At 38.2% G+C, this 25,426-nt stretch overlaps 1 long non-coding RNA gene across 1 annotated transcript; it reads left to right on the top strand.

Annotated features, from left to right (window-relative positions):
* The first annotated feature begins 10,023 nt into the window (after positions 1 to 10,023).
* Positions 10,024 to 12,621, top strand: LOC128137282 (uncharacterized). The gene is made up of 2 exons (XR_008233649.1): positions 10,024 to 10,138; positions 11,565 to 12,621. It is a non-coding gene; the product is annotated as an uncharacterized LOC128137282 (long non-coding RNA).
* Positions 12,622 to 25,426: the final 12,805 nt, after the last annotated feature.

Below are 25,426 nucleotides of genomic sequence, written 5' to 3' on the forward strand. Positions count from 1 at the left end.
GCTTCTTGAAACTAACCCATGAGATTTCAAACATCTTTTCAGTGCCGATGAGGGAAAAGAGACAATAAGGAAGGACTGTTTCTCATGATTGTCATGAGCAGGCTAGGCATTCAAAAGCATGCCACAAACAAATAGCAAATTGCCCAGTAAAACATAAATAAGACCTGGCTCAGAGTACACGCTGCTTGGTAAAACCAGGTGGGCACCTTGGACTGTGGGACAGAGGAAGAAGGAAGGTGCTGCAAGCAGCCTCCAGCCCTCCAGCCGGGACGTGGCTGGAGAAGGAGCCAGCCAGACCGACAAACAGAGCAGTGTGGTGAAATGCAGTGGGAAGAAGACATAGATAAGCTAACCTACACAGGCTACTTTGATAACAGCAGTCAGTTACCCATGACGACGTTCAAAGCCTTCGTGTTTCCAAAACCGATGACCCAAAATCCACCTCCGAGCTGTTATGAGCAGAAGGGAATCGTGCGTTTACCCTCTGCTGTGCTAGCAGCTCTTCACACCCAGGCAGTTCTCAACAGCATCTCCTCTGACAAATAAGTACCCACTGTTCAGAGTCAGCAGAGGTAAAGGAGGGAGCACAGTTAACTTGGGACGGCTTTGGTTTGTGAACGAAAAGAACTGACAAAGCATGTGATTTTCGCCTTTTTGCGTTTGACATTTTTGAGACTCCTTCTTCTTCTACACCATTAACTTGTTAGCTTGAAACATAAGATGTCACTGTGATAGAAAACACACGCAGGAAAGTGTTCATTAAGATAGTGTTAAAACAACGTTGGGAACTGTAATGTTATGCATCTAGTGTGATATGAATACTTTTTCTAATACTGTAAAAGCCAGAAGAAAATGTCATTCTAAGTGGATATTATTATAGTTTATGTCCCACATCATGCAACAAACCTAATTCTTGCAGCAAATGCTATGCATGAAGCAAATTAAAAGCGTTAGGCTCTCTGACTAATGGCTGATCAAATTAAGCACAACGACCTGGTGAGGATCAGAGGAGCAGCAGCAGACGGAGACACCTTGTAACCTTATTCAGTGCAACGGGAGCACAGGGCTGCTCCTGAAACTGCAGAGGAGGGTGGTTGCACCCTCGCCGCTGGTGGGCCATCCCGACGTGACTCCCTACTCAGAGCCTATGTGTGCGAGCTGCTCGTGAGCTTGAAGTGGAGCTGGCTCGTCCCTCGGCTCGCGAAAGAAATTTTGAAAAAATTTCCAGTTGCACATTTTCCATTGCACACTCATTTATAGAGAAAGATTTCTCCCCTTAAAGGGTATGTTGTTATAGAAACTTTTGCCAAGTGGAATTTATACAGCATGTTACCAGGACATTTAACCTGTCGTGAAGCTAAGATAAAACCAATAAAAAGGCAACAACATATATTACTTCGAAAATTATGTGTGATCTGGTTTTATAAACTTTCTGTTTGTCAACGGGTTCTTTAAAATGTGGAGTCTTTTCTATCCCATTTAAAGTCAAAGTCAGAGAATATTGCCTTGTGATCTCCAGGTAGATAAGAGGAAATTACATTCTTTCAGCTTGCCTAGAAGAAGGAAATGCATAAACGGGCCCAGATTACAGATTTTTAGAGAATGATCTAAATTACCAAGCCATTAATAGCAGATGAGGTATATGGTATTAAATACCAGCACATAAAATAGATGGATAGTTTTTTTCTGGAACATTAAAATTTTCCAGGACAGGTTTTTTCAGGAGGTAGGACATTTTGTCTCTCATTTTACAAATGTGGTGTGAAATGAAAAGAGGAAAAACACTCCCCCCTCCCTCCTTCTCCAGCTCTCTGAGGAGGAGACTCATCGTGGCACATACAAGAAAAACAGCCACCCACACACTGGAGCCCTTCAAGCAGAAAGCACCTGACGGGAATTTAAAAGTAGGTTTTCAATGGTGAAGTTGGCAGAAATCTACATAAAAGCAGTTCTTCAAGGGAGGGTATTATGTGATATGAATTAGATGAATGTACTGAGTTCCTCCTTTTTTTTTTAACTGTGGAGTCTAAAATTAAATTATTGTTATCATGATCAAATATTTTGTTCAAAACAGCTCGTGCCTGAAGACAAAGTATAACAGCAAGGAAAATATAGGGGAACACAATATATTTTAATAAATAAAGTTTGCTTATCACTCAAAATCTTGAATTTCTATTATTAGAAAACTGGTTGCTAGCTGCTTGAGTCTTCAAAACCCCCACTATACACGGAGTCAACAGTATGCCTAAAGCATTTAAAAATTAAATACATCAAATGAAACAGTAAGAAAATATGGACATAGCAAGTCATTTATTTGATTTTAAGATCATTTTATAAGAGAAGGGGAAGCGTTTGCAGTTTTCCTTTTAGTAAAAAAAACCAATAACATTCTGATAAGAATTACACCTGTTTTTCCAAAAGCTTTTTAGAGTCTTCATATGGGCATTTTTAGGGCATTGCATTTCTTATCCTTAAGACCATATGGCTACATTAAATACATTTTGCTTCTGAGTCACTTTATTCTTCTGTAATGAAGGGGGAAGAGAACAGTTGCTGCTGTTTAAGACCTCACTTAAATTTTTCATTGCCTTTGAATGTTTTGTATAACCTGAATTTAAGTAGCTTTCTGGGTTTTAATTTTTCTCCCTATTTATTTTTAGACTGAAGCCAAACAATAAACTCTATATCTAGCTTGTTTTCTCTGCAGTGCAAAGAAATTTTTAAATGGCTTACTGATTTGCAGATTATTGATAACTGAATCTGGCAGATAATTTCACACCGGCTTCATTGCTGGACGTGATCTGGATCTTCCATACACCAATGGTACAACCACGTATGACCTTCCTCTTGGAGTGAGTTTCCTCTGATTTACACCATTCGTAAACAAAATGAAAACTAGACTTCTACATTGCTCCACCAGCTGTGAAAGCTTTCTTCAACAGCACCAGCTTAGCACAGCTTTCTTGTGAAGTATTTAAGGAAAACCGAGTTTTCTTTTGCCTACCACCTCATGTATAAATCAGCCCATAAATCGCTGGTGTTAACTCTGAAATTCAAATTGCTGTGCACACCTCCTGGGGCTAGACCTTCTGATATGCTGTACCTGTAACTGGCTAGTAGTAACTGCAGGTGTACTTGGTGTGGCTTCTCACCCATTAATAAGGGAAGCACAGATTGCTCAATTATTACACACACAATAACAATTCAAAAAGGTCCTCACCTTGGCATTCACAGAAAACCATTCCTCTTAACTACCATCTTCCTTTTACCTGTACTATGTGTCTTTCACAGATGAGGAGCCCAGTAAAGAAGAGCATACATTTCTTGCTAAGAAAAACTGTATGTCCAGCCTTTAGCTATGCCTTTGGGTGTCACCGCTGTGCAGACACCTCTGCCTCTAATTGCAGCAGAGGCCCTGGTGGCTTTGCAGAGGAGAAACACACTCAGAGATATTAAGCAGACAGGAAGGTTTTTGTGCTTTGACCGGCTGGAAGTCCTCCCAGCAGTATTGACTCATTAGCTTGTCACCTGCAGGTGAATGAAAAGGATATATGCACTGTTCAAAGTGTTATCCTGGGCCACTCTATGCCAAATGACAGCTCCTGCCTTTTCATATGCCAGTATCTCTGCAATCACGGATCCATAATCACAGATAAGTTTCAAAAGCTTGGGATTTTCTGGGGTATTTGTTTCTCTGTGGTTAGCTGTTAACTGTAACCACATGGGATCGACCAGGGCACACTGGTTTATTGTGTTAGTCCTGACTGATGCCAGGATTTGGGCTTTTTATCACTAAAATGAAGAGAAAATGTGTGGGGAGGAAAGGCTTGGAGGCGGTGGTGGAAGATCATATCCTATGTCTTAAATGGAAACCCAACTTACTGCTGTCTCACAAATCAGTCTTAGAAGCTCATTTCCTACATCAGCTGCAAAACATTGATGTGCACTTTGTTTGTTTCAAAGGAGAATTAGTGAAACCACTGTTACCACAGCACTGTGCAGCATATGACACTAGCTAGTTTAATCAAATTCCTCTTCATAATTGTAATCTTTGAGACTGTGTGTATTATCTTCTCTTATCTTTCAAGTTTTTTACTATGGTTCCTAAGTTGTAATTGGACCTCAGTGTCAAACAGAGCCTCACTGTGTTACAGTCACAAAGACACATCAACCTGGTGATGTTGCTCTGTATCTGACCCTCCTCACAGGCTGAACAGAGAAGAAAGGTGCTTGAAAACCTGGTATGTAGGATTTGTAATACTGAGCTCCCATGCATTTTGTATATCCAACTACCACATTTTGAGGATCCTGAAAATTAATTCATTGTAGCTCACTCCTCATGGATTTAGTTGCAAAAAGGTGGTGGGTAACTATAAAGGAAATCTATTCCTGGAAGCGACAGGACATTTTCTTTGAGAGGTGCCTCTTAAAAGCACAGAAAATCAATTAACAATCCTTGTATTTCAGGCTTGGGTCTTTTTTTCATGCCGTTGAGCACCAGATTGATATCACCCATGAAGTCATTCCCACTCTAACACAGTGCTGCCCCACTAGCAGGTGTTTGGGTTTGACAATAAAATCCCAACTCTTGTTTCTTGAAAGTGTGACATTTCTCATCTTCAAGAAACACTGCTTGTGGAGTAGATTTTGGGAGGAATGATTAAAGAATTACATGAAACTTAATGAAAAATAAGAGAATTGCTCTTTATAACTATTTTAAATTATGTCTTGTAGACTTTCTAAATAACATATGTGATGAATAGCTTGGGAATTTAAATAACAGTTAGAAGATGTGCAATTTGAATTTCTAGTCTCATAAAACTCTAATCTTAGGAAACCTACTAAGCTAAAGTGATTTTTTTTCTCCATTTTAAGCCTCTTCCAGAAGTGAGTTATGGATCACACTACAGCACATTAGCTGTCAGAGTAAAATTTGGCAACCCTGCCACAGTACACACATTCTTCTCTTTCATGACTTTATAAAATGCCCTACAAACAAAACCTACAAGTATGTAACTGATATTGGAGGTCTTAGCCCATAAAGAAACTCCACCATAGCCACAGGACAAGTTCCAGAGTATTTGATTTCTTGTAGAGGAGGATGAGGCAATTGGTGTTGGTTGGGTACAGGGCAAATTGCCAGGGGAAGGTGTTTTTTTTAAAAATCTCTGCCTGCCATTATTCATTGCAGTGGGATGAAAATTTCTGACACTGCATGAACTTCCTATCTGTGTTTGGGCATTTGGTACTTCCACATCATAGCAATTTAAATGATCTATTCATTTTGAGGGTTGTTACACTTTTTCTTTTTTTAGAATGGTTATTAAGGAAAAGAAGGTAAGGCCTCGAATTTTCTTAATCAGTCTGCAGACCTAAGTATGGCATGGACACTACAAAGATATCTTTGATAGATGTTATGACATCATGAGCCTGTTCACTTTATTTCACTTGTACCACGTTCTGATATAGGTGAGATAAGGTGGCTATGACACTTAGCAGAGGGAATTTGGTACTTTACAGGGGGATTCAGCTCATTTAAGAAGGTTTCTATGGTACTTTTGATGTGGCCACTCTTCTCTTAAATCTATGTAAGTCTGTAATGGGAAATAAAAAAGTATTTCAGGTCTCATCTCATCAGGACTGAAATTCAAAGTCTGAATTTCCAGGAAATATGTTCTCAGATGAAAACACGTTTATTTAAATGAAATTTAAATAAAATGTCTAGTTCCTGAGAAATGGAGGGGACACATACACACACACACAAAATGAGAGGAAATACTTATTCTGGGGAGAGGATAGATGCATAAGTAATACTGCCACCCCTCAATTTCAAAGTCCTTGGGAGAAGGTGAGATTGAAGAGTAGCTATAAAACTTGGCTAAGGTTTTGTCTATAAAAAGATAAAATTACATGTAGCTTTTCAAGAGTCTGGTAGCTAACTTTAAGAGAGAAACTCAAACACAAATGTTTGTTTAATTTATCAAGACAAATTCCACGGATTTTTTCCCTGTGTATGTGTACATATATAGAGAGATTTTAAATCACTTTATCTCCAGATTTACTAATAAAAAGCCATGAAATTAAGAGAAAGTGTAAAATTGAAGTGAGCGTGATAAAGCACGGTGTCTGATAAAACTAATGTCAAAATAATTTTAAACAGGGTCAGTGCCGCAAAAGGTCTGCACAGTCAAAAGTCAGCAGTGTGAAGCAACATGAGTCCAACCCCCTTGGGATTACAGACTGCAGAGGAGATGACTGGTTAGTTTAGCAGCATTTCCCTCTATCATGGCCATTCTCCCTCCAGCAGTAATGGTGTGAAGTGGAAGTGCACCTGGCCAAGGATCTGGCCATTGATCCAATGCATCTACATATGTATGTCTGAAGGAGCAAATTGGATGATTGTACTATTAGCAGTATGTTTAGAGCACACCTTGAACAAAAGAAATAAAAGAAAGAAAATTACCTTTGTGCACACAGAGAGGAAAATCATACAAATGCTACAATATTGAATATCTCAGGCTAACTGCAGTCATTTATTGTTAAACTGTATGTCTATAAAAAGGATATTAGAGAAGATACTAGGCCATTTGGCTTGTAATTAGGGCTTTTTATTCTAATCTCATTAATTTGAAAACTGAGAAAATAACCAGGCTTGTTTATCTCTATTTAGCTATATCATTTTACTACAGTTTCCCTTTCCCTTTTGGAAAGCTTCATTTAACATTGTGCATATGCAAGGTTAAGATAGGATCCTTACTGAGGTTGCTGTAGTTGGGCAGGGGAAAGGGAGGTGGTACCAGTTCAGTCCTCAGCTTCCAGCTGTTGCTTGTTCTCTTTCTGCATTGCCCCCAGGGCCCTCCCTTGCACCAGGCACCCATCATCAGTATCAATGGCTCCTCAGGAAGCCTCTGCCTTTCCTGCTTTTGCAGAGGTTGTGAATTTCCTTGGGTTTACTTCTTTTCATCTTTTTGCTTCTCTTGTCTTCTCAGTTGGTGGCTCTTGATTTAGGGGTTTCCCAGCTCAGGATGCAAAACATGTCTGTGGAAGTTCTCTCCTCATGCTGATTTCTTCTGGTTCACGTCTGTCAATGCAGGCTCCAGGATCGCCAGATTCCCAGCTGAACTTCTCCATGTTAGTTGTATTCATGTTTATAATTCGATTTACTGTTTAAATGTTAAAAAAATCCCTCCTCTTCTCTGTTTCCCTCTCTGTAGAGGATCTTGATTTCTTCCAGGTGAATACCAAAAAACATAATCTGGCTGTTCCCTGTCCTTTGAGGTTTCTTCTATTCCCTGAACAGCCCCTCTTCTGACGTGTATAAGTGTCATGGTTTAACTGCAGCCAGCAACTAAGCACCACACAACCGCTCACTCACTCCCCCCAACCCAGTGGGATGGGGGAGAACTGGTAGGAAAAAGGTAAAACTGATAGGCTGAGATAAGAACAGTTTAATAAAACAGAAAGGAAGAGAGTAATAATGATAAAAATAACAATAATAAAATGACAATACTAATAAAAAGATTGGAATATACAAAACAAGTGATGCACAATGCAATTGCTCACCACTCGCCAACCAATGCCCAGTTAATTCCCGAGCAGCGATCCCCCCCAGGCCAACTCCCCCCAGTTTATATACTAGACATGATGTCACATGGTATGGAATACCCCATTGGCCAGTCTGGGTCAGCTGTCCTGGCTGTGTCCCCTCCCAGCTTCTTGTGCCCCTCCAGCCTTCTTGCTGGCTAGGCAAGAGAAGCTGAAAAATCCTTGACTTAGTCTAAACACCACTTAGCAACAACTGAAAACATCAGTGTGTTATCAACATTCTTCTCATACTGAATTCAAGACATAACACTATACCAGCTACTAGGAAGAAAATTGCCTCTATCCCAGCCAAAACCAGGACAATATGAGACTCTCATATCTAATTTCTTCTTATTCTTTCGGCACACCACGATCATCCCATATTAGCTGCTGATTTCTCATTTTTACTTTCCTTGCTTGCTTTCTGATTTTTCTTAACCTCTTCCTGCTCCTAGGTTCCTTTCCCCCTCCCAATATGTCTCATCTGAAGAAGTGAGGAAAACAGGTATCGTGGGTATACCATAGGTATCATCTCTAAACTTGTGTAACACAAGTTTCTCTATTCTCATTCAGTTATAGGCTGTAGCTGATCCAGCATCCATGTCCTGTAGTTTTTTGACTACTTTTGTGCAAATGCCTGACATGTGTAAGAGCTCTGCACCCTCTTCAGCCTGTGATCACTTTATCCTCAAGCCCCTGGCCTTCTGCAGCTTTTCCTCCTGGATCTATTTGTAATCACTCCTTCAGCATGTATTACAGCAGTCCCCCCCTTTAGCCGTTTTGTGGAATCTCACATGGCTCTGTCCTGGATCTTTTTGTCTCTGTAAAATTTATTTCTCATCCGTTGCTCATCTCAGCTATTGCCTCTAGGAGCATGAATCACACATCTGCCACTCCCATCTTGTCACTGCAGCATCAACTGAAATTCACAAGTGTTTTATCAGAGGTCTTAATTTATTCCACCCAAATATCTCCTTACTAGTCTTCCTCAGTCATTACTTGTCAGTCAGGACTGCAGACCAATTGATATTTTTCTATGATACCAGTGCATGTCCTCACATGCAAATCACATAGAAAGTCTGTAGATACTTTCTCTGTAATCTCCTTAGGGTAATATCCACGCACCCAGCTAAAACTAACCAGGCCATCTTGATTTTTTACAACATCCTTTTCCTTTGTCTTTTATAAATAAAGTGTTGGGCTGCTCATATTTATTGAGAATTTGTTGAAAAACCTGATCATTTAGAACGTAAGAAACTTGTATTCCCATTCAAGGTGCTGAACAGTCTGTCCTCCTCTAATTAGATATCTATTGCCTTTCACTGAAGAATGATATCATTTTCAGTTGTTCACTTTTTAAGTTTCTGTGATATTTTCATGCATCTCCCAGGCTGTACCTCCCATGTGGGAGAAAAAAGCACCTTATTGCCATCCATCAAACTACCTTAACATGCCTCAAACATTCTGCTGCTTCTTGATGTATACTGAAAAATAACACATTAGTTATTTAACTGACATGTCAAGTTCACTGCCTCTTGCTATTGCCCCATGTGCATTCTTTGTATTATGTATCATCTTCTACCTAGATCACAAGCTGACTAGGAGAAATAACAGTATATTTCTGGTTTTGATCAACAGCTGCTCCTGCAGTTGGATCTTGGTCCACACCTAGAGTCTTTTGAGTATACAAATAGAAGACCTGTCAAATAAAAGTAATTGTTTAGAGGTTTTTGTCCGTCAGTCCCAGTGGTCCAGCTCATAGCAAAGGAATAAAATGGGTTTGTCCTTCAAGAGTTTGCAGGAGTGTGCTGTTTTGATCCATGGCATAGGGGTATTCCACTGCATTTCCCATCCTCCCAAAACACTTTGACAGTTTCCAACACAGAAAATGCATATAACACAGAAATCTGTTACCATAAAATTTTAATTCAGTGTTCCTGGGTTTAGTAGTAAATTTGGATTAACACCAGGATGAATATGTAATTTATTGGATAACTAAGTATACATAATCAATTAGTTACTCCTAGCACACAATAATAATGGGTTATTTTCAGCTGACATTGCACTTTCTCTGCATCATTAAGGTTTACATTAATTTTTATTCTCTTCTCTATTAAAAGTTCCTCAGATACATAATGCAATCAGGTTACCTATTATTAAAAAATGGATGTCCTGGTTACAGCTGGGATAGAGTTAATTTTCTTTCTAGTAGCTGGTATAGTGTTATGTTTTGGTATGACCAAAACATATCTTCAGTATGAGAAGAATGTTGATAATACACTGATGTATTCAGTTGTTGCTAAGTAGCGTTTAGACTAAGTCAAGGATTTTTCAGCTTCTCCTGCCCAGCCAGCAAGAAGGCTGGAGGGGCACAAGAAGCTGGGAGGGGACACAGCCAGGGCAGCTGACCCAAACTGGCCAATGGGGTATTCCATACCATGTGACATCATGCCCAGTATATAAACTGGGGGGAGTGGGGGTGGAGGGAATCCCCGTTTAGGAACTAACTGGGTGTTGGTCGGCAGGTGGTGAGCAATTGCATTGTGCATCACTTGTATGTTCCAATCCTATTATTATTGTTGTTGTTGTTATTATTATTATTGTCATTTTATTATTGTTATTATAATCATTATTAGCTTCTTCCTTTCTGTCCTACTAAACTGTTCTTATCTCAACCCACGAGTTGTACCTTTTTTTTCCCCCAATTCTCTCCCCCATCCCACTGGGTGGGGGGGAAATGAGTGAGCGGCTGTGTGGTGCTTAGTTACCAGCTGTGATTAAGCCATGACAATGGAACTCAAACTCTTTTCAGTATTGTTTTATTCATGGGTGACTCTTGAAAATCCTTAAAGGTTATTAAGATCAGACATTTTAGGACTGGGCCATTTCTGCAAGGACTTCCCCCTGCCCCCCCAAATTGGAAGGTATACTTGGGAAACAAGTTGCTCCCTTTTTTAACTAATGTGCTCTTTCTGAGCCTACCAACTGATTGGTCTCACTTTAAAAATCTGCACAATAACATCCTCTATTAATTTTGAATTGGGCCATTTAAGAAGTGCATAGGAAGTAAGTTATTGTACTTTAGATGATAATCACACTTAGAAACCTTGGACAGAAGGCAACATAAAAGTGTAATATAGTTGCTTAAAAAGCTAAAAGTTCTTTTAAAAATGTCAGTTTATGGATTTTTATCAGTCCACAGAAAGGGAAAGCAGACATTCCAACCAACAGAAAATGTACCAGGGAATAATAATTTTTTAAAAAAGCTGTTCAGTGAAAAGGAAATAATCTGAATGCAATAATGCCAAATGGAAATGTACAAGAGAATGGATTAATTGCTTTGTAAATTAGTCAGCCTTTTCAACCCATTAAAACCATTAATAGCGGCTGTTTTCATTATAATTATCTTATTTTGCAATGTAAAATTATACTAAAAGGGGATCGAGATAGAGTTCTCCTTACAGAGAAGATATGAACCATAATGACTTTCTTCTACCAACCCCCCCCCCCCAAACCCACAACCCACAATAATCACTTTTTAAAGTGTAAGAAGCAGATGAGAACCTCTTCAGGATGGATTCTTTATTGGTTGGGGGATATAGTTTGTGACTGTCTCTTCCTGAATTCACTCTTTGACCATACTGAAACTTTTTGGACATTGTGGATTGTAACATCTCCAATTCATCCTGTTACTAGCTGTTGAAATGCCAACTTTGATTTTTATCCTACTAATTTGGTCAGCACTAAGAAAAGAAATAGCAGATACAACTTTGTTTGCTGTGTTATTTTCAACACTACAAAGTCCTCCCAAGTATTCTGAGTCCCCAAAACCTTAACTGATGATGAACATGTTAATATCAAGGGATAAGCTTTTAACACCTAGCAACTCATCAAGCATTTGATGTGTTTTTCTGCAGAATTTCTGAAGAAATTCTGAAACATTTTCTTCTAAGGGGTGATACAGATTTTTTTTCTGATAGGTGAGATCATATGAACTTGGGGACAAGTTGTAGCTGGTAAGCTCCTTACACATGGACTGAAAAACACTGGGACAAAGATGTGCTCTGTGGTGGTTTGTTTTTTTAACCACTCATCTAATGGAGTTCTAATTTTGGGTACTTGAGTAGTCCGGGTTAATATTGTGACATTCTTCCAAAGAACTTAAAGGAATATCATAGTATGGGAGGTAGAAATTAGATCAAACTAAATGGGACACTCATTCAGGTAACTTACAGGGCCAATCCATTTCAGAGTCAAGAGCATCTGGTAATATAAAGGAACATAATTCACTATGAACAATAGGTTTTCTGGATATTTTCATGCTAAATAGTTAGTTGATACTACAGAGGAAAAAAGAGGGATCTTTTTTTTCTTTAAAGATTTGTACCAATACATTCTTCATTACAATGCTTCCTATATGTAAGATGGCCCCCATTTTAAAAAATCAACATTTTATCCCTTCCATCTGTATTATACTGCATATGCTCTCATATTTTCTTTCACAGATAAATACCTCTTCTTATATTAAAGTTTATGTACTCTAGTGGAGTAATAGACAATTAAACTATAAACCCACTAGAATCTTTTTAAAGCAATAGACACAAATAAATTTCTTTCTATACAGGTGAACCTAGCTTAAAATTTCAGCAAGGTGTTGTTGAAGTTGTATTATCCCTTCCATTTAAATGTAGTTAGCTTCCGGTAGAAGTCATTCATTCAGTTATTAGTCCAGTGGTTTATTTGCTCAAATATTCTGGGAAGTATGTGGCAAAAATTAATAACAGAACTTTAATTTAGCTTTTAAGATGTTTCTGCTTTGAGCCATCCAGAGGCTCCCTGCAGATAAAACACTGTAATTCTAGGATTTAAATTTCTAGGAAGGGAAATCAGAAAGTGAAGGGTGCGACCTCAGCAAAAAGAAATAAATATTGCAGTGTTTTATTATGCCTTGGTAGATGAAAGAATGTGAAATAACAGAAACTGATATAGAAGAGACTTGACAGAACTCTTATGGAAAAAGAAAAAAAAAAAGAAAAAGGAAGGAAGAAGAATGTTAAGGCATTGTGAAACACTATACAAAAATAAAGAATTTGCTGTATTGCATCACATGAAGGACCATCTAGGTAGGTAATGTGTATTTAGCAGTGGCCGTTTTCTAGAATCAGACTCAGAAGAGCCCTAAGCATAGCTGCTTAGGGATACATTATCATTTATTAATTAAATTACTTATCCTCTAACAGAAACTCATTGCATCTATTAATTTTTCGCTCTCTTCATCTAGAACATAAAAAGTGGGATCTCTTTTTCTCTTATGAACATCCTGATCTTAAATGAAAAGCAAGATCAGTTGGAAGTTATTCCAAAGCCCAGTTCTGAGTAAAACAGGATTACACTGAGAATGTGGGATTCCTAAACTAAACCAGTCAGATGCTAAACGCAGATGATATGTCGCCTCAAAGGGACCCCATAATTGACATTTGAAACTGAGGTCTAAGGAGGACAACGAAGGAAACGCAGTCAGCAGTGACATTTCTGGTATGCCAGCTGGGGCCGAAGATAAACATTGGGCACAGATGTGCAAGCCTGAGCTGCGGTGGGAAAAGCGTATCTTGCTGTACTCAGATCCGTGCATTTTTGAGCTTCCTTGCGGTGATGCGCTGTAGGGCCACAGCCAGTTGACTGTCATCCGCTGCCAGGGAGCAAGGGTGTCCCTTACGCCGCAGACCTTCAGGCCTCCGTTGGTGCTGCCAGCAGCAGCCTGGCAAGCTGCAGTTCTGAAGCTATAAAAATCATTGACATTGTCTGAAGGGAAAGAAAAAAAGAAAAAAAAAGGCCCAGGAAGACCTTGCAAATGTGCTGATATCAAGCTCATTCATGTAAGTTTACTTTAGTAGCACAGTGCCTTAATTCTCTAGCAGGGAGCACTCAGAATATGAAGTGATGATCCTGCTTTGTAGGTTTTTGTTTTGGTGTCGTTCTTTTTACTTTCCAGCTGGAAATTATAGTTCAGGAGTAATGAGTCAGGCACAACGGTGGGCTTAGCTGCTTCTTGAAGGTCTTTTCCAACCGAAATGATTCTATGATTCTATGATTCTCTTGTATCTGAAGACACATTAATTACATTCTCCATTCAGTTGTGGTTAGGCTTGAATGGGGAAAAAAAAAAATCCTATAGGCAGTTTAGGAGGCTGGGCACATGTCAGTGGAGGAGAAAATACAAGTTACCACTCTTGTAGTGCGTGCCTAAGCAAAACTGAAATCACAATATCCTGGGCTTACTGATAGTTCTCATTTTGCAGAACAGCCTCAGATATCTTAAAATATAATAATCTCCTTGGAATTTTCTCCTAAGAACCAGTGGGGACTTATGGACTATATTTATTTGAGGTGGTTTTAATTGTTGGGGTTTTTGACTGAGGAAGGTAGTGAGAAAGGGAAATCTACTGAGCAGGTTTTTTGCACACTCATTTTTCCAGGGTTAATTCTTGATGAGTAGGTAACTAAGAAACTTTTTAATCTTGAGAAAGGAGAACTATTCCATAGTTTAGGGTTTGAAATATTTTCCTGTCCCTTCTATTCTTCGTTGAGATGAAAGGAAGACAATTATTACTGGAATCTTGGTTTCAGATGTAAGTGGACATTTCATTTTTATTGTGCATCTATATCAGCGTGTATTATGTGAGTGTCTACTAGGAGATGGTCAACATCACAGGATGACTCAATGCTTTCTAAACTTCATACAAAATTTAAGGTCCTTAACAGCATTTTTTAAAAAAATTACAGTGTAGAAATTTATTTAGAATAAAGTATCATTTTTAAGAAAGGAATCTAAAGCTTTACCTTGACTGACTTGAATTTTTATTCAGTGTAGCGTTAGACAACAGTTTAAAATAGAAGGATGAATGATAAAAATTCTTAATATAATTCCATCCACTATTGTAAAGCCTATGTTTGGTTCTACCCTCTCATCTGTACAAGGATAATTAATGTGTGTTTCTAATCACTCATTCCTTCTGTTTCAAAAGAATAAAAGAGGTAGCACTTAAATAGGTGCTGAGCTGCATGAAAGAAGTATTTTTGGTGATTAGAAATGGTAGAGAAAAAAGAACCTAATGACAAAAAATGAACATTAGCAGATTGACATCTTCAAGTGTCTGAATGACACAAAGAACAAGTGCACCATTATACAAACTTGTTTCCTAGAACAGAAACGGATTGAAGAAAATTGCTTAGAATGAATTGCTATCAAGTTGAGTTACAGGGGAAAATTAAAAGAGGTTTTATAGAGCAGTCACTGAATGAGGTAGTACATTAAGACTCCTGAGCAACCATTTATCTTAGGGTTAATGTGATATAACGAGAGTTGGGTCATTTATTCATGACTAATATATATATTTACCTAAAGGTGGTAAACATAATTAAACAAATCTTTTCCTTGAGTTACCTTCTGAAGGCAACTTGCTAAATCCTGCAGGAAAACTGTTGGCAGAGAGGTTAGCTCTGTACATCAGAAACAGTGCCGTTCCCTTGGGATTCTTCTCCCAGCTGTAGTGTTAATTCCTCAGACCTGCTCTATACCTACATCTTTTGCCAGAGTAGCTACATCACTGAGCAATGTGAGAATTGCTCAGCTAACAGTTGGCAAAAGATAAATATATTGCCAATAAAGTCTTTATTGTGGTGTAGCTTCTTCTGTTTGGCGATATGCCTAAGCTACAAAGATAATTATTCCTTATTTCTAGTAGGAGAATCAGTAACCATAGCATGTGGCTGGTACAAGGTTGAGCTGAGGTTGCTGCACTGATGTAATGGTACATTGTGCACGTTGGACCTCATTAATAGTGAGATTTAACTATTCTGCCATGTCTATTTTAAGTGCAGCAAAAAAAAAAGATTTTTTAAAATTTACTTTTATCCTCAGTATTCCAAAAGATTATGTAATTAATATATTCTTAACTGCTACACGGACCTGTAAGTTTTGTCAAGCAGGTTCCAAACACAGAGGAATTTAGAAGAGGAAAAACCAGCAGCTCTTTCAGTTAAATGACAAATGTACCTGGTTGCTGGCAGGTTCTTTTCCAGTTAATCAAGTACCTTCGTTTCGCAAGATGAGAAGTTGGGAAGTAGAGTCCTAGTGCTGCAGCATGTTCTCCATGTCCCCCTGTATCAAAGATTAGTAAAATACAGCATTAGATTAATACACAAAGTATAGGATTCTGTGTGTTATACCAAGGAACATTATGACCTGAAGTCTAGGAGCTCGGATATTCATCAGATGCATGTTTTGTAGCAGAAAATAAGGAGTTCCTTATTAGAGTATCCAGTGGTACATGAAGAATAATTACAGAATCTGTCATTTGTTTTACCAGGACAAATGTTTGTCGTTTTAAAATGTGTGTTCTGTAAAAGGCATCCCATAATTAAATGCTCCCCCATTCATGTTCACGGATCAAAACCATGAAAAGGCTCGCCCCATGCAAACAACAACAATAGCTACCACATTGTGCGCATTTATTTTCAGATGAAAAACACTGTTGTCTCTTTAGTTAATAACCTCTGCCAATTTGGCCTGATTGATTTACTGCACATCATTTACTGCTGCTGTCCAAATAATCTCTATTCATGCCAATAAAAGACAGCGTCAACGACTGTAATAATAGTGCACTTGTTTTTTCACCACTCCAAAAAGAAAAGACATCCTGAGTTCAGAGGGATCCTGAAAGAAATAGTGTTAATGAATGGCCTTCCCAGCTGTATGCGCTATGGCAAGCAAAAAACCTCCCCAAGAGGATTGCATAACCGAGCATCGACGTCGCTGTCTTCCCAAGCACACACCTTGCTCTGTCTTGTTGACCTCAGTGCAATTGCACAGGGTACAGGTTAGCACAGAATGGGCCCCAGTAGCTCTAGTGAAGCCAAAAGACTTTATCCCTGTGGACCAACTGACACTGAAGAAACACAAGATAATTTTCATCAGCTTCAGCTCCAGTTCATCTAACCCAATGGGAGTAAGTAGTTATGCAAACTTTGAAAAGCAAGAGCAAAGAGAAAATTAAGTGCTGTAACCCTTCATTGATGTTTTTATGCTCCAGACTAGAATAGTAACTCTCTCCCTGAAATAATAATCACTTTCTGTGTCCTCCACAAGGGCGTTCCACATTTTCAGAGAAGATCGAATTTTCTTTCATGCTTTCCTCAGCCCTGGACCTCCTGCAACAGGATCTGATTTGGCATCAGCCTCTGGTAGGCTACCCATGCCATCTGGAGAAGAGGCTTTCTGCAGAGTGAATGAAACAGCTGTAAGAGTGTTTTTAGGGAGGGAAATGAATAATGTGGCAATAGAGGATTTGCAGCCATTGGAGACTTTCTCCAAGTATCAAGGCACTGATTTCACTCCCTATTGAACTGAGGCAACTCTGGTCAATACACAGACAGCTTTTTATACCAGACGGTCTTGGGATCACTGGAATTTTCAACTAGTGCCAGAGGCTTTATGCAAGAGCTACTATATTTCCAGGGTTTTGTAAGGTCCGCAAAGTATTATTGTTTAAAGCCTCCTTTACAGTGGAGACCCTAATCAAGATCAGAGCCGTACGGAGTTGTATCATGGATGACATCACTCATCTCGAACAACAAATATTGTAAGAAGCAGGGATGAATGTCTGCCAAAAGGATTATGGATGCAGGAATATTCTTCAATTAACAGGACATATACTTATCAAAAAATATCATTTCACTAGGACCTTCTGAGTTTTTGTTATGAAGAAGCAAATAGTAGTATTTTGGTGCCCAGTAAAACAAATACTGAATTTCAACTTTTTGGTGAAACTCTTAACATTTCACAGAGATAAAAATCCCTGCTCCAGTTGCTCTAGAAGTGAGATAAAACCATAGAGAAATCTGGATTTGCAGATCTTATAGCTGCATCTTGGAAATAATTTCCATTTGGTAAATATTAGACCATTCCTCCTGAGTCCTGAAGAGGGATAGCTAACTTCTTTTCATCAGTTTGTTTGTTACTTTCATTTGGGAACACTTTTTCCATAGGAACAATCTTTATTTTTCAGTTATTTTCTCTTTTTACTCCCCATCGTGTGTTTTTCTTTTTATTCCTTTCTTTTCTAAGAGGAAAAATAAAATAAAACATTAAGATATTTTGTTTTCTGAAAACTAATGTGATGTTTTTGTCAAAGAACAAAATATGTCTGTAGAAATTGCAAACCAGGCTGTGTTTATCTGGCTACTCTTCAGAGAACTTAGTAATTTTATAATTACAAATCATGTTGCAAAATATTAGCAAAATTTGAGGAACTAAAGATTTATAGAAAGTGACTGAAGGAATCAGTACAAGTGAAACAAAATTAGCTAAGAAAACTAAGTGAATAAAAATTCAATGTTTATTAATCTCTAACAATAATCCTTATCTTTACCATGATTTTTTTGTGATATTTGACTTCAGTGGAAATTATCATACTAGCTATTCAGCTTTACAATTTGGTTGTGAACTTGGAAGTAAAATTAGAATATTATCCATAGGTACATATAGTATGTGGTCATCATCATGAATTCTGTTCTTAATCTTTTCGTAGTTTTTTTAGAAAACAAATAACATCATAGAATCATAGAATGATTTGGGTTGGATGGGACCTTTAAAGATAATCTAGTCCAACCCCCCTGCCATGGGCAGGGACATCTTTCAGTAGATCAGGTTGTTCCAAGCATCATCCAGCCTGCCCTTGAATGTTTCCAGGGATGGGGCATCTACTGCCTCTCTGGGCAACCTGTGCTTGTGTCTTGCCACCCTCATCGCAAAAAATTTCTTCCTCACGTCCAATCTAAATCTACTCTCTTTCACTTTAAAACCATTATCCCCTGTCCTGTCACTACAGACCTTGGCAAAAAATCTCTCTCTGTCTTTTTTATAAGCCCCCTTTAAGTATTGAAAGGCCACAATAAGGTCTTCCTGGAGACTTCTCTTTCTTCTCCAGGCTGAACAACCGCAACTTTCTCAGCCTTTCTTCACAGGAGAGGCATTCTAACCCTCTGACCATTTTCGTGGCCCTCCTCTGGACCTGCTCTAACAGATCCATGTCCTTCTCATACTGGGGGCCCCAGAACTGGATGCAGTACTCTAGGTGGGGTCTAACAAGAGGACAATCACCTCGCTCCACTTGCTGGCCACACTTCCTTTTATGCAGCCCAGGATAGGGTTGGCTTTCTGGGCTGCAAGCACACATTGCTGGCTCATGTCCCATTTTTTATCCACCAGTACCCCCAAGTTCTTCTCCGCAGGGCTGCTCTCAATCAATTCATCCTCCAGCCCGTATTGGTATTGGGGATTGCCCCAACCCAGGTGTAGGGTCTTGCACTTGGCCTTGTTGAAATAGTGCAGTCCTTTGTAGTTCTTTATCAGCATCATTCACTTACTTATATCATCCTTAAGAACTGGAAATGCTAAGAAGCCTTCAGACCCCACTGCTATAATATACTGGAAAGTCTAGCCCAAGTGTTGAAATTAAGGGTGACAGAAAGGACAAGCACTTCTTATCAAGAGATTTTTCCACCTAATTTATATCATAGCAGTGATTTTCAGTTGATGCCTGGACTTAGTAAGACAAAACCCAGATGTAATCCATTGCATGTAAAATACTATGCTTATACCTTTGGTTATGTATCTGAATGATGCGTATTATTTTTCATTAATATAGGGGAGGTGAAACAAAACCTTGATGCTCTTATGTATTTAGACAAGGGTGGAATTAGAATTCCTTCCAAAATGAAAAAGATATATTTTTTTTTTCTTTCTGATCCAAAATCTCCCTCCTTTTTCCCTCCTCCTCCTTTGAATGACCTCTTTAAAATTCTCAGCAGGCTTTCTTCTCCCTCTTGCTCCCAAGTTCAGTCACAGAAACTTCCATTCACATGAGTTTCACAGTCATTCCCCATTATCCTCTATTTGATAATTTCACTTTGTATTAAGAGCAGATGACCTATACCCTTGGATTTATATATTTGTATCATTATGGAAAGCAGCCATCTAAAGCTATTCCAGCACGCATTATGTCACAAAGTTAATTTGGTATTGCTCTCTTTAGCCAAGGCAAAAATGGAGTTTCTTCTTTTCAGTTAATGGAATAGCTGCTACTCCTGTAGCCACTTGCAACCTTATTTGCATTGCTGTCTGTGTGCAGCCCTGTTTCTCCTGTTATTGAAGGATGCTTTGAGTATTTTCTTTCCTCAGGATTTCCCCTCAGTTAGGTCATTATATCTTTGTCTCTGCAAAAGCTGTTTATACCAAATGGATTTGGGTGCATTTTAAGTCACAGGGCTGAATCTTATTTCTTCTCGGCCCTCTATGCTAGCTGGATTTATAAAAAAAAAAGATTTTAGGGATATAATGCTAAAACTGGACTTTTTCAACCTGTATTTTAATATTTCATATTAGAAAAATATTGTTATGAATACTAATATTAAAAAAGGTATTAGTTCTGATATGTATATGTATACAATCTTTTGAAGCATTAGATTATAAATATCTCAAGATGACAAATAAAACTGGTTGATGGACCAAACACATGAAAGACCAAAGGCTACACATTAAAGCTTGAATAATTCAAATGAAGAATAAGGCAGACAGTTTTAGCAGCAGAGATGGATAAGAACAAACTTTAATAGGATTCTCCATTCCTTTTAGTCTTCAAATGAAGCCTTGATGTCTTTTCAAAGTTGTCTAATCAAATCATAGATCTACAGGTCTTTTGACTGGGGTGGTTGAAGAAGAGCCCCAGCACAGAGAGGGACCTCAGAAGACCATCTAGCCCACCCCCTCCCAGGAGATGTCTTTGTCCTACCTTGCAGGTGTTTCTAATAGGCTAAAGACTTTCACTAGTGGGCACTCTAGAGAAAAAGTCTCCCTACCTTTCAGTAGTTTTCCTCTAGTACCTAATTTGAATATTCTTTTGTGGAATTGAAGGAAATTTATTTTATTTTATCCGTGATAGAAATTAGGCGTTAGAACGTCTTCTAAAACTATCTCACTCCCCCTTGCTCTCCTCTCCTTTAAGCTAAGCAACCCAAATTAATATTTTCTCAGGAGGATGAATTTGGTGCCCTTGAACAGGGATTAAAAAAAATCAGGTTTTTATTTTGCACGTTATATCTTCTGCACATTTGTTGGAATTCAGCCGAAGCCAGGAGACATGGCCTCTGGAAGGGGCACAGTACTGCTGATGTTTTTTTGGGCTCCTTGCCTTGTGCACAGGTGCTGTCAGCTTTCCTGTGTGCCACTTCAGCAGTTTTGAGATCTTTCTGAGTTCAAAGCATGGTGTCTGGGGGCTGCTGCCTCTCACCAACATCTCTCTCCATGCTCCCTGGCACCCCACCGTCACCTCTGCATCAAGCTGCTGCCTACCAGCCCCAGATGTGTCCATAGATCCAATAGATACCACGGATCCAAGGCTGCTTTCTAAGCCTTATCTATGAGAATTAGTGCAAGTGGAGAGCTAGAAGTTTCTTACTTTAAAAAACCAGCAAAACCTCCTTGCGTTGCTCAGTAGCTTCTAATAGGATCTCAGTACCTTCTGATACAATCTACAGACCACTCTGTTAGTCCACTGGTTTTGACATATCAATTTCCTGCATGCAGCGCTTCACTTCTGTCTGCTTTTTGTAACATCTGATTAGAGATGCCTCTCCAGGTCTGTTCCCTTCCACTTATGATCACCAATGCAGTGTTGATTCCCACCTCTGGCCAGCCCCCAGTCCGGGCCTGTATCCACTTGTTATTTTTCACTCAGACAAGAGGTTTCTTTTTTTTCTCCCACTCCATATACAGGGACAGACTGCTGCATGCAGTAAATAGGCATGGAAGGTAAAGCAGTATGAAAAGTTACTGCCTTCCCCTGTCAAAGCTCCTTGTCTGGAGGACTTGGCAGAGCAGACAGGGTACTGAGGCCAGTGGCTATTACAGAAGGACATGGTTTTTTCTTGTTGGTTCCCCTTAGCTCTAACTCCCCATCTACTTCTTGTTTAATATTTACAAAAATAGTTATGAGGAGAGTGTTTTTTTCTTTCAATTCCGTGTTTTCACAATGTCTTGCACATCGAAATCTTCATCTATGACTAAGGTCCCTAGCTATTACAGTGATGAAGACGCTTATGCTGCTGTTAACAATAATAATCATATAGGAGTGAACATAATTTGTAATAGGCATTAAGTGGAATAACATCATCTGAGCCTCTGAAGGGGAAATGGAAAGGGTTTTGTTTTTTTTTTTCCAATTAAGACAAAGAGTCTGGTTGCAAGACAACTGACTCAGAGCTTACACATGGCATAGACTCTAAATTGAAATATTTGGCTGAAATACTTCACTAGGCTTTGAAATCTCACTGTAGCCCTTGGCATTATTTTGGCTCAAACAGTCAAGAATATTATGAGTTGGAGCTCACTTCCTACTATATGACAAGAGTGTGTGCATACTTCTGTAGTTTAATTAAAAATGTTAAGAATGCTGTTAGTATTACATTAATATTTAAAGTGATTATTACTTATATTTTCTATGTTCTCTATTACTCTGAAATTAGAGATACTTCTCATTAGCTCTGGTTATATATCTAATGCACACACGTTAAAAAGTAATCTTTTCAACATTTTAATATTTTAGCCATATTTCCAATTTATGTAATGGAACAGCCTGCTGCAACTTTTCAAACTCTTACAGCTCCTCTTTGCATTTGTTTTTTAGGCATGATTTTCACTGCAGTTTGTATTCATTGTTTTTGTATTATGATTCTCTATTTTTCAAGCAAGGTAATTTTAGTTTGATGAGAGAAAATTGTGGAACACACCGTACTGGTAAACAGGACATTTGGTTGTGCTCCACAGTAGCAAGCAGAGAAGCATCAAAATGAGTTGGGCACTAGCATGCCACTGGTATTTGGGGCAGCAAGGTGGAAAAAAGGAAAGTCATGGTTGGTTTGTTGGTTCTCAGTGTTCAGTGCTTGCCTTAACAGGGACCTGCAAAAAGTGGAAACAAATGGAAATCACTGAGTTTCTCAGGAGACCTAATGGCATAAGACAACCTATAACCTTTCTTCCAGAACGCAATTTTGAACATAACCATTTGTTAACCTTGTGTGACAGCCTCTGTGTAAAAACATATAAACAATGTGATGCTGAAAATAAAACAACATAACAAAATCTATACATAGAATTAATACCAACTGTTATTTTTCTCATTGTTGTGTATAAAGTCTACCCTTTTCTCAGAAGTCCATTCTAAATGTATGTCTCTTCTGCTGCACTTTTTTTTCCCATTTACAATATTCAACTCAACCAACAAATACCAGGTTTTGAAAGAGAGAAAGTTCTTCATAGAAATACAGGACTGTGAGAGATTTTTCTTCATATTCACAATGAGTAGGGACACATACATTAATGACAACAGTGGGAGAAATTTTAAGGAACGTAGAAAAATTATCTATTCTAAAAAATTTTAATATTCTTCTGAAAACCTATTTTATATGAGTGATTCCTTCAGAAATAATTTGCAAAAAACATCTCAGCATCATACAGGCTTTTCAGGAAAGCCTAACTGAATGTGCTGTTTTAATGTACAATTATTTACCAGAAAAATAATTTTTTGGTAAATTAATGGTAAAATTTCATAAAAGTCAGGGGGAGAGGTTTAAATAAAAGACTAAAAGTTTAGTGCAAGGTAATAAAGAAAAAACATATTTTCAGATACATAATTTGATCTTTTTACAAAGCAGTGAAAATAATTTGAAATTCTTTTCAGGCATTTCTGACCTGTCTAGCATGAGAAAATAAAATGAAAAACTGATTTTTATATTTACTTTTAAGATCCCTTACTTAAAAAAAAAAAAAAAAGAAAAAAAAAGTAGTCTATAGAGTCCCCCAAACAGTGAGAAGTTATTTCTAGACCCAGAGTGACATTCTGGGCTGATATGTAGGGTTGGGTTTTTTTTGTCTGATTAAATATGCTCTCTGTTTAATATTACCCCTTTCCTATTAAGAGTTTGAAAAAGAAAAATTAACACCAAGGTACAGAACAGTGATATTTTAGGGAAAAACAAGTATTGGTAAATTCCTTTAGGACTCATGATTGAACAGCAAAGATGTTAAATCACTTGCAAATTTCACAGAACCCCCCAGCTCAATTATATTCTGGCTTAGTGTGTAAATCTTTGATGACCTCTGCCTTCAGCATAATGTACTTTTTTAACTATTACATTCTGCCATATATTTAGAGAAAACTCCTTAAATGCTGCACACTAGCAATAACTCAAGCTCTTTTTGTACTGTCCCTTATCTGCGCTTCGTTCCACAGGTATCGTTGGTAAAGCAACACAGTCATTCATTCTTCGTGTCCTATAAATCACAGTCTTTCCTCATTACACTGGCCATAACATGCTGATCCTTTTGAGTTATGTTGTTTACATGGTGCTGACAGCAGGAACTCGCTTGAAATCAAGACACTTTTCTTTAAATAGCAACCAAACTTCAAAGGGAAGATGGCTACCCTATGGGCTTGCATTTGAAGCAGCAATATTTCTGGCTGGTTTTTATTTTGATAAAAAAACATTTTAGAATCGTGGATGAGATTTTAAATAGCCAACATACCTAAAAGTAACACCCAACTCTGTGAATGTGAATCTTCTAGAAATGAATGAGTGGCGGTCATGATCTATGAAATGCATAACATTCAGTAAATTTGCCCTGCTGTTACGTATGGGTGAGGGCTCTTTCAGAAGGGCAGTCATTGCATTACTTTAGCATTACTCCATATTCTTGGCCATATTGCTGTCTAGCAAGCTAAATGTATGCAACATGGGAGTGATGCTGTGGAAGTAGACATCCGTCACTGATTAATAACATAATGTAAGCCATGTAAACTTACACAGGCACAGTACTGTTTAGTGCCATAGCAGCTGTTCAGATACCATTCAATACAACAGATGTGCTGAAGTTTCTAGCTATGAATCTCTGTAGTCTGTACTTGTTTTGAAGGAAAGATCAGAAATTATGTGCTAATCTTCACTATTCATGCATTTCAGCTGCACTTCAGGTCTCCACTGAACCTCAGCAGAGTATTTTAGAGATAAAGCTTTTAGCTCCCCCACCTCTGCCATGTGGTTCACTGGCTGTTAGCCACTTTACTGGCTGAAATGTGCTTAATATTCTGATCAGGATAGAAGAAGAGTTCGATTAAGGGGGACTAGGTGCAACTTGTCAAATACTTCTTTAATACTGTGGAACCTTCTGAAGAAAACTTCTGGATATTTAGCTCCGATTTAAGCATTTAGACCCTTCCACTCTCCTCTCCAAATCTTCTTACGTACCCATTTTGGTTGGGATACCAGTCTATTGAATTTGAAATTCATACTGAGGAAATAACTTTCATATAATCTATTATGATAAATGAATATAATGAAATACCAAATAATCCAAGAATATTTATTTTTCATTACTATCTGATGCCCTTCTCAGTTTTTAATTTATATTCTATAAGTGTGTATATACTTTTTCCAAGTAGAAGGGGACAGATGCTTTAATTTTGGGGGTTTTCTTTTTTTGTTAATTTGCTGTACCTTAGTGGTTGAAATACAACCATGCAATCTATCATATTAGTTCTCTTAAATTCCCTTTGTTTTTTTCTAAACAAAGCTTCTCCTTAGCTTAGCTTCTCCTCTATCATCCTTTACCTTCTGTATAAAATGGGCATCAAAGTATCAAGCTACGAACTGGAATCTGTCTAGATACAAATCGGGAACAGAACCAGTATCACTCTAGATTGGGCACACATAAAACATGAACCATATA

This window comes from Harpia harpyja, chromosome 2 (genome assembly GCF_026419915.1).
Source record: "Harpia harpyja isolate bHarHar1 chromosome 2, bHarHar1 primary haplotype, whole genome shotgun sequence".
NCBI classification, from domain to species: Eukaryota; Metazoa; Chordata; class Aves; order Accipitriformes; family Accipitridae; genus Harpia; species Harpia harpyja.